At 49.5% G+C, this 10,000-nt stretch overlaps 1 protein-coding gene across 1 annotated transcript in view; it reads left to right on the top strand.

Moving 5' to 3' along the window:
- The window catches only part of hdx (highly divergent homeobox), a 350,307-nt gene that overhangs the window by 14,094 nt on the left and 326,213 nt on the right, over positions 1-10,000 (top strand). The gene's annotated exons all lie outside the window — the stretch shown is intronic.

Raw genomic sequence — 10,000 nt, 5'->3', positions numbered from 1 at the left:
GAGCAGGGGGGCGGGGGGGTGAAGGAAGAGACTGCAAAATCCTGCAATCTCAGTCTGTTTCTGTGAGCGTGTGTGTGTGATCTTGCACAAAGAAGAGACTGTTTATCAGTCACCAGCCCAAACACTGTCCTTCACTCCCCCTCATCCTCCCCCTCCTCCTCCATACTCCTCTCTCACTCCTTAAAGGCTAGAATGTGTTTGAGGAGGTGATGGGTCGCCAGGCTCAGAGAGAGAGAGACAGAGAGAGAAACAGAAAGGTGAAGGAGACAAAGTAACAGAAAACTGGTGCTTCGGGTTTCTGCACTAAAACCCAGATTAACACACAGGTCCACACAAGCCCATCTAGCACAGGCCAACATATTAAAAAACACTCCCTTTTTCTTCCTTTCATCTAGGCTCTTCTCTTTCATGCCCTCTCCTCCCTGTCATTCGCTCATTACCACTCCTGAATGTGGGACAGGGTTATTTTTACTGCTTGAAAGCTTACAGATGACAAACTCCATTGTATCTGTATGGAGTTGGGGAGGCCCTCTACTGGCTACAGAGGAGGACTGCGCCCTCAACTTTATATAACTTTCATCCAGCTTTTTTCCATTGGACATTCTTGAATGCTGAGTTTCCCCCCCAAGCTGAGGGTTTGAGGAGAGGGTTTTGGATTTCACTGAAAGAGCCTGGCGGTGGTCGACACACACGTTTGGGAGTGCAAGGAGAACTCCTTTTAACATGCTGAAGTCACTCCACACACACAAACACACACAAACAGCAGTGATTTGTTGGCATCATATTGAACTTTATAAACCTAATTCAATACAGTTTAGGTCTTGTTCTACCCTTTTCTAAGTACTCGCTGAAAGTGTGTGTTTGTCAGAGGAGCACAGAAAGTGTGTGTTTGTCAGAGGAGCACATGGTGTGGAGACAGGAAGGAGCCAGACGAGGGGGGGGCATGAGGTCTTTGTCTAAACTTTGACCAGAAGGACAGAACTAAGACAGACAGAAGAACAGCTGATGACTTGGTCCCTTTAAACTTTAAATGTCCACGTTATGTCAAAGACTGTGTGTGTGTGAGCGTGTGTGTATGTGTGTTGAGAGAGAAAGAATAGGGGGGTTTCCACGGTAACCTCCGACTGAAAGAGCCCCTTTATCCTGTTTGTTTTTCTGAAAGGAAGCAGGGAGAATGGATTCCTGGCAGTGTGTGTGTGTGTGCGTACGTGCGTGTGTGCGAGAGCCAAGCACCAGATGGCTGGGTGCGGCCGAGGGGAGGGGGGAAGGAGGCAGGATGTGGGCGGGCCAGGATGAGGGGGAGGGCCTGGGGGCGGGGTTTAGACTGTGCTCACTTGCGCTCCCCTGGTGCATGGAGAGTGTAAGTGCAGCGGTGGTGTTCTCCACTACCTAACCCCAGCATCAGCAGGTCCCACATGCTGCTGAAGGATAGAAACACCTCAGAAACACTACCTAACCCCAGCATCAGCAGGTCCCACATGCTGCTGAAGGATAGAAACACCTCAGAAACACTACCTAACCCCAGCATCAGCAGGTCCCACATGCTGCTGAAGGATAGAAACACCTCAGAAACACTACCTAACCCCAGCATCAGCAGGTCCCACATGCTGCTGAAGGATAGAAACACCTCAGAAACACTACCTAACCCCAGCATCAGCAGGTCCCACATGCTGCTGAAGGATAGAAACACCTCAGAAACACTACCTAAAACCAGCAGAAGATCCTTAACATGCCTTAACAAGATCCTCAAGCATTCTAGTGTATCGAAACCATTTTTAATACTATATATTATTTGTTTAATCTTTATTTAGTGCATCTACAGTTTGCCTCTACAGTCTGTCTGTCAATCAAGATTGTGAAGTCTTAAAGCTAAACACTTAACTGTTTTAAAAAGTGGCTCTAAAAAAGGACATCATGAGAATGACACTTTAAATAAGAGCCAACTTTCAATTTAAGACAAATAGTGAGACACAAGACATTGAGATGCGTTGCGTTCTAAAACAAAACTGCAACAATGACAACAATCCAAAAAGTCTATAGAAAAACCCTTCTTCTGAATCATCAGTGTATATGCATCATTCATGCAATCAGCGTAGTGAGTGTGAAGTTGCAGTGTCCAGACAGATGTCGGTGGTGAGGATCGTGATGTGTGGAGCCACAGTGCCCTCCACTGGCCGTATAGCGGTACTACATGTACGGTACACCAGAGCAGAACAACAAGTACACACCTGCCTTAGTGTATATCTCCCTCCAACGCTCACTTAGAGTGACCCTGAGAGTTTATCAGAATGTGTGTGTGTGTGTATGAGCCAATTCTCCCAGGGCTGTGCTGACCTCTCTCTGCTCCCCTGGCCGTGAAGGTCTGTAATGATGACGCACGTACACACACACACACAAGGCATCATTGATGAAGTGTGCGCGCACACACACACATACACACACACACGCACTGCAGCTCGGCCTGCATTGCTGATAAGGTGCTACAGCTGACACACAGACACAGACTCACCTTGAACTCCTATCCGCACTGCCTGAACCACACAAACACTTCATAAATCCCCTATTCAGACACACAAATAACAGCCCCCCTCCCCCCCCCCCCATACACAGGCACACACACACTCACCGACCTACACACACAAAATCACCACCACCCACACACAAAGCTCACCCACCCACCCACTCAACCCCCCCCCCCCCCCCCACACACACATATCCTCCCTTCCAGACACACACCAGGAGGCAGGTAGAGGTGAGCTGGAAGACTCGCACACTCACACACCGGCGCTGCTTATTAAATCAGTCTTATATGAGTCTCCCTCCCTGAGACACAGCCAAGATTTACAACAGCAATTACACCTGCTAATTACTAGAGAGAGAGGAAGAGGAGGAGGAGGACAATACTGGAGGAGAAAGAGGGGAAGGGAGGGAGAGATGGAGAGGGAGGGAAAGGACAGATGAGGGAGAGACAAACTATGATGCAGGGGAGGGAAGAGGGGGGGGGACTATGAGAGTGGGCAGAGAAAGGGTGGGCACAGAGAGAGACAGGGAGAGAGAGAGAGACAGAGATACAGAGAGAGAGAAAACAACAGTGAGAGAGGAAGAACAACAAAGGGGGAGAGCACACACAAGAAAGGAGGGAGACAGAAAGAGAGAGAGAGAGACAGAAAGAGAGAGAGAGACAGAAAGAGAGAGAGAGACAGAAAGAGAGAGAGAGACAGAAAGAGAGAGAGAGACAGAAAGAGAGAGAGAGACAGAAAGAGAGAGAGAGACAGAAAGAGACAGACAGACAGAAAGAGAGAGAGAGACAGACAGACAGACAGACAGAAAGAGAGAGACAGACAGACAGACAGACAGACAGACAGACAGAAAGAGAGAGACAGACAGACAGACAGAAAGAGAGAGAGAGAGAGAGAGAGAGACAGACAGAAAGAGAGAGAGAGAGACAGACAGACAGAAAGAGAGAGAGAGACAGAAAGAGAGAGAGAGACAGAAAGAGAGAGAGAGACAGAAAGAGAGAGAGACAGACAGAAAGAGAGAAAGAGAGAGAGACAGACAGACAGACAGACAGAAAGAGAGAGACAGACAGACAGACAGACAGACAGACAGACAGAGAGAGAGAGAGAGAGAGAGAGAGAGAGAGAGAGAGAGAGATGGAGAGGAGGTAGAGAGATGGAGAGGAGGCGAGGGCGGCGCTACAGAATGAGGGATGTGGGAGTGTCGGGCAGGAGGAGAGGAGAGGAAGGACAGTAAAAGGTTGAGATAGAGGGGGCCATAAAAGCAGACAAACAAAGGTGACTCGAGGAGAGGGATGGAGAGAAAGTGAAAGGGTAAAAAAGAGGGAGGGAGGGAACGAGAGGGCAAACGAGTGCGAGGGAGCTACGTGCGCAAATGTGTCCACTTCTCATCCACTTCACTTTGTGAGTGACCTTGAGTTGCACACAATCACAGACTCTCGTTGAGTCTCACACCCCACACACACCACACCCACACACACACTTCTGACTCATTCGTTCCAAGACCCTGCTTCACACCCCGGAGAGCTCTGACAAACCCAAAGCAACCTGTAGGGGGGTTGACACACCTTCTACCCTCAACACAAACACACACACACACACACACACATGTTGGTGCAAAGTGTGAGGTTGGCAGTGGATGTCCTTGATGTTGCTTTGGCCTCCATGTCGTGTGTCTCCCTCTAGGGGTGGGATGGAGGAACTGACTCACTGGCCAACACTTCCTCGCCACAATAACATGGTACAAACCACGTCTCTCTGTATCTGATTAGGGCTTGATGAACTCCCTCACACGAGACACACACACACACACACACACACACACACACACACATAGCGCCCTGAGGAGAGCTGGAAGGGAGGCCTTGAACTTCTGTCACTCTCAAATATTCATCACTGCCTTATGGAGAGATGACATAGACAAGGGGAGGGGGGGGCAAGATGGAGGGGAACGACTGAGAAAGAAAGGTGATTGAGATGGAGGGGACATGAGAGACCGAGAGAAAGAAAAAGAGAGATGGAGAGAAAGAGAGAGATGGAGAGAGAATGAGAGAGATGGCTGCTTTGGTGTTATTCAATGCGTTTGGTGGAATGCAGTGGTGGCATTGAAATGGAGTTGACATGAAGCTGACCCCCTGAGAGGAGGGAGGGAGGAGAGAGGAAGATGAAAGGCAGAGAGATAGGAACAGGGGTGCAGAGGACAGTGAAGAGCTCATCGGGAGAGGAGACAACACTCTGCTCCTGTCTCCATCCATCCATCCGCTTGTCTTTATCTGTGCTCCAGTGAGAAGGACAAAGGAAAGCACTTTCACTCCCTCTCTGCCTCCCCCTGTCGCTGATCCCCTCCCGTTCTCCCCCTCCCTCGGATTGCCTGGCAGGCTTGATTAGCAATCGTGAGATGCCCGCACGATGGAAAGCAGACTGGCACACACACACACACACACAGTGTGTGCGGGAGGCCAGTTCCACTGGGCTCTATGGGCCCCTGGGCTGTGCCTGCAGACAACATGGGAGGGGGAGCTCTTTCAAATGTCACCAACTGCTTGCAGGACACACACACACACACACACACACACACAGGCACGGACACACAAGCACAGACACACACTGGCACACATGTACAGACTGGCAAAAACACAAACAGACACACTGGATGAGATGCACAAGCTGGAGCTCGATGTGTAGGAAGAAGGCTTCACATGTCAGGGCTTCTGTGTGCCAGATGGGGTGTGTGTGTGTGTGTGTGTGTGTGTGTGTGTGTGTGTGTGTGTGTGTGTGTGTGGGGGGGGGGGGGGTTACAAACAGAGGGAAGGGCTAGAAGAGAGGATGACAGGTGAGAGACAAGAACAGACAGATGAGGGATGAGGAAGAGAGAAAGACAGACAGCCAGGTGAGAAAGGGAAAAGACAGGTTAAGAGGTGGATGGATGAAAAAAAAGCATGACAGGGATGGAGACGAAGATGAAAAGGAGAAAGAGAGAGATAGAGAGGGAGAGAGAGAGAGGTGAGGAGGAGGACAGTTCTACTGAGACTTGGCCTTAATCAGAGGGATTAGCCTGTTGGGTCTGTCTGCTAGGGCCATGAGGACGCACATGCGCACGCAAACGTGCACGTGCGCACACACAGACAGACACACACAGACACACACACAGACAGACACAGACACACACACACTCAGACACACACAGATACAGACACACACACACACACACACACACTCAGACACACACAGATACAGACACACACACTCAGACACACACAGACACAGACACACACACACACACACACACTCAGACACACACAGATACAGACACACACAGACAGACACACACACAGACACAGACAGACACACACAGACACACACACAGACACAGACAGACACAGACACACACAGACAGACACACAGACACACACACACACACACACACACACAGACAGAGACACACACACAGACAGACACAGACAGACAGACACAGACAGACAGACACAGACACACACAGACACACAAAGACACACACACAGACAGACACACACACACACAGACAGACACACAGACAGACACACAGTAAAAAGTGGCTACCAGAATGACTCTGGCCACAGGTTGGCCAGATTGATGGAAGGGGTCCCAACATACCCCCATGAAAAGAGAAACAAACATCTAAACAGAGACAGTGAAACATGTAAATCCCTCTGAAAACATCTGTCTCGAAAAAATCCTCGAAGGAATTGGCCATAATCTCTCTCACACACAAGCGTGCACTCACACACACACTCCTAATCCGGACATGTGCTTGCTGACCCACACTGGGTGAAAGGATGGGTTTTCAATCAGGCGGCAGAGTGAGTTTGGAAAGAGGACAACAATCAAGCAGAACACACTGAGGTCCGGACAACCCCCCTGCATGTGAACAAGCTGCTTTACAGCGCGCGCACGCGCGCACGCATGCACGCCTTACAGTCCGTCTCTATGCTAGGCCCTGACCCGAGTGCACAGAGCTCTTGTATCCTGTGGTTATTTGTGTTTGGTTGTGTGTGTTCGCGCATGTGCACACCACATCTGTGTTTGATTTCAGAACTGAATGAAGAGATGGAGGGAGAGAGATATATAGGGAGAGAGAGATAGGGCAAGAGGGAGAGATGGGTAGAGGGAGATATAAGGAGAGGGAGGGAGAGCCAGATAGGGAGAGCTGTGGGCCTGCTCTCATGTTGTCTCACGGCTCAGTGAGTGTGTCAGTCTGTGTTCAGCCTCACTGAGGAGCCACTGAGAGCTGGCAGCTTTATTAAAATTTAACCCTGTATCTAACCGCTTGTCACACTCACACAGAGCATAGGTACGGATCATCGTATACACACGACCATCCTTATGGTGCAAGGATACACACACCATCCGTAAATTCACTCCAACACACACACTTTCTCAGAAGTGATTTCAGGAGATGAGAAGCGACGGAGCATAAAACACCACACAGACGGAGTAAAGAGAGGATGGAACCTCTCACAAACACACACACACTTTATGGATATGAGCCACAAAAAGCACACAAGGGAGCGAGTGGATTTCAAAGAGTATCAGCCTTGTCTTTCATTCTCTGATCCTCTTCTAAATCTGTCTATCTTTCTTCCAATTCCCTCCTTCCCTCTCCCTCCCTCCCTCTCTCACCCTCAATGCCTCTGTCCCCGTTTCAGTCATCTTCAATGTCCTTCTCACTCTTTCATCTCTATCCTTCTCCTTCACTCTCCCTCTCTCTCCCTCTCACTCTTTCCTGTTCACCTCTCTCTCTCCCTCTCTCCCCCCCATCCCCCCCCCCCGCTGTCATCGTATATCCCTCTCATTCTCTCGCTCGCCTTTGCTACCTCCCCTGTCCATCCTCTGTTTGCCATCTCCTGTTCTCTCCTTCTGCCCTTCCTTCTACCTCTGTCTGAACTGTCTGTCCTCCTCCCCCCCCCTCTCTGGACTGTAGGAACGGAGGGGGTTCTGCTCTGAGGCCTTGGTCTCTTAATTAAGAAGCAGGGCATAACGAGGCCGGAGCTAACAAGGTCACACACAGACACACACACACACACAGATGACACATAGGAACACTAACTTGCTGAATGCTATGTGCGGGCACACACACACACACACACACGTCTTCCACCTACTCTCAGATCAACACACCCAATCAGAGGCAGACCCCAGGGCCTAACCCTATGGGGCCAAGACTCAATCAGCTAGCACAATCAGAAACGGAGCAAACACACACACACACACACACACACACACACACGACACAACCACCTGCCACACACACCCACATGTTCCGCACACACACACAATAAGCCAGAGCTGATGGAGGAAGAGAACCATGATATTATTCTGTCTGTTCCTCAGCTAGGCACCCCCCCACATCCACCCACCCACCCCCGCACCCTCACGTGTGACGGAGAGGGCTGAGGGAGGGGGGCGGCTGGGGGGCTGGAAGTACACCGTGTTGCTATTTTGAGAGCGTCCGTTCCCAGTGAAGGTGACTTTGGGCTCTGCGAAGCGGTAATTGGGTACACATACAAATGCCTTTTTCTCTCTCTTTGCCACGTTCAGTCCTAACTCGCTCTCCTTCTCCTCCCTCTCTTCCTCTCTGGCGAGGCCCCGAACCTGATTACATTTCCCAACACAAGAGCGAGGGGGACGGAGAAAAGGAGAGAGACAGATGATTGACTAGAAAAATGTAGACAGAGAGAAAGAGCTGGGGCCCGGATGGTGGGGGTTATAAAAAATAAATAAACTAATGCTCACACCTCGCCTATACATACGTACATGCACAAACACACACCCATCTCATTTACTCAGAGAGGAGCAGAGCAGAGGAGAAACAGAATGTCAGTCTCGCTGTCACCCTGCTCTTTCCTCCAGACACACACACACAAAGACAGACACAACATCTCATTTCCTCAGACGAGTGACACTTCCCCTCTCTTCCCCTGCTCCTCGGGAGTTGTGGTGATAAAATTAGAATTCCTTCATCTGCTTCTCTCTCTCCCTCAGTGACTGGGCAAAAGGTAAGGACTGGGGGGATAGAGAGAGAGAAGCCAGAAAGGGGGGGGAAGAGAGAGAGAGAATGAGGTAGGGACAGAGCCAGAGAAATGGATAGGTAGAGGCAGAGAAATGGATAGGTAGAGGCAGGTAGAGGCAGAGAAATGGATAGGTAGAGGCAGAGAAATGGATAGGTAGAGGCAGAGAAATGGATAGGTAGAGGCAGAGAAATGGATAGGTAGAGGCAGAGAGAGAGAGAGAGAGAGAGAGGTGTAGAGAGATGTAGAGAGAGAGAGAGAGAGGTGTAGAGAGAGAGAGAGAGAGAGAGATGTAGAGAGAGAGAGATGTAGAGAGATGTAGAGAGAGAGATGTAGAGAGAGAGATGTAGAGAGAGAGATGTAGAGAGAGAGATGTAGAGAGAGATGTAGGAGAGATGTAGAGAGAGATGTAGAGAGAGATGTAGAGAGAGATGTAGAGAGAGATGTAGAGAGAGATGTAGAGAGAGAGAGAGAGAGAGAGAGAGAGAGAGAGAGAGAGAGAGAGAGAGAGAGAGAGAGAGAGAGAGAGAGAGAGAGAGAGAGAGAAGAAAGGACATGACCAGAATCCAAACAAGAGACGGTAAACGAGAGAGGGTCTCTTGGGAGTCTAATCGCCATGACAACCCTGCCCTCTTGTCTCCTCCACTGTCCGGAGGCGGACTATAGGACAACCTTCTGGACCTTAGCATCGACACACACACACGGATATATCGGTAGTTAAAGAGTAGATCAAAATGTCCAACTTTCTCCCTTCTTCTTAGGTATTCTAGAATCTGATGCTGAATTCATTAATTGATGAAAAACTATGCATTTACAAGATGAACAAGAGTGTGCATCAAAGTCTATCGGCAAAAAATATATAAAGTGTCTGCGCATGGGACTTTCACCAAGAGTGTGTGTGTGTGTGTGTGTCTATAGGGACGAGGTAGAGGGCCCACAGAGTATAATTAAAAGAGAGAGAGAGTCCTTGGAAGGAACGGACTGCAGCAGAAAACTAAAAAAAGAAAGAAAAAGAAAGGGAGAGGAGGAGGATGGTAGCACTGACCTTTAGAGGGAGAGAAAGATAGAAAGAGAAAAAAGCTGAGAGAAAGAGAGAGAAATGTATGAGAAGAGAGAGGTTAGGTGATTAAATTAAGTAAACTGAATGGAATATAGCCTGCATACTTAAGCAAGACAGGAAAAGGGGGGTGAGAGTGGGGAGGCGAGGAGAGAAAGTGGAAGGAGAGTAGAGAGAGGGGGAAAAGGAGGAATGAGAGAGAGAACGATGGGGATGGATCGTAAACCGAAACTACAGGGACACAATGATACGACTGTCTGACAGCAGATGTCAGGAGGAGGGAGAGGAGGAGGTAGAGAGAGAGAGAGAGGTAAAGAGAGAGATGTAGAGAGAGAGAGGTAGAGAGAGATGAGGGAGGGAGAATTGGGATTCTCTGAAGC

The sequence above is a fragment of the Osmerus eperlanus genome, chromosome 13 (genome assembly GCF_963692335.1).
Source record: "Osmerus eperlanus chromosome 13, fOsmEpe2.1, whole genome shotgun sequence".
NCBI lineage: Eukaryota > Metazoa > Chordata > Actinopteri > Osmeriformes > Osmeridae > Osmerus > Osmerus eperlanus.
The sequence above is the reverse complement of the archived record's forward strand: the minus strand, read 5'-3'. Positions and strand labels throughout refer to the sequence as shown.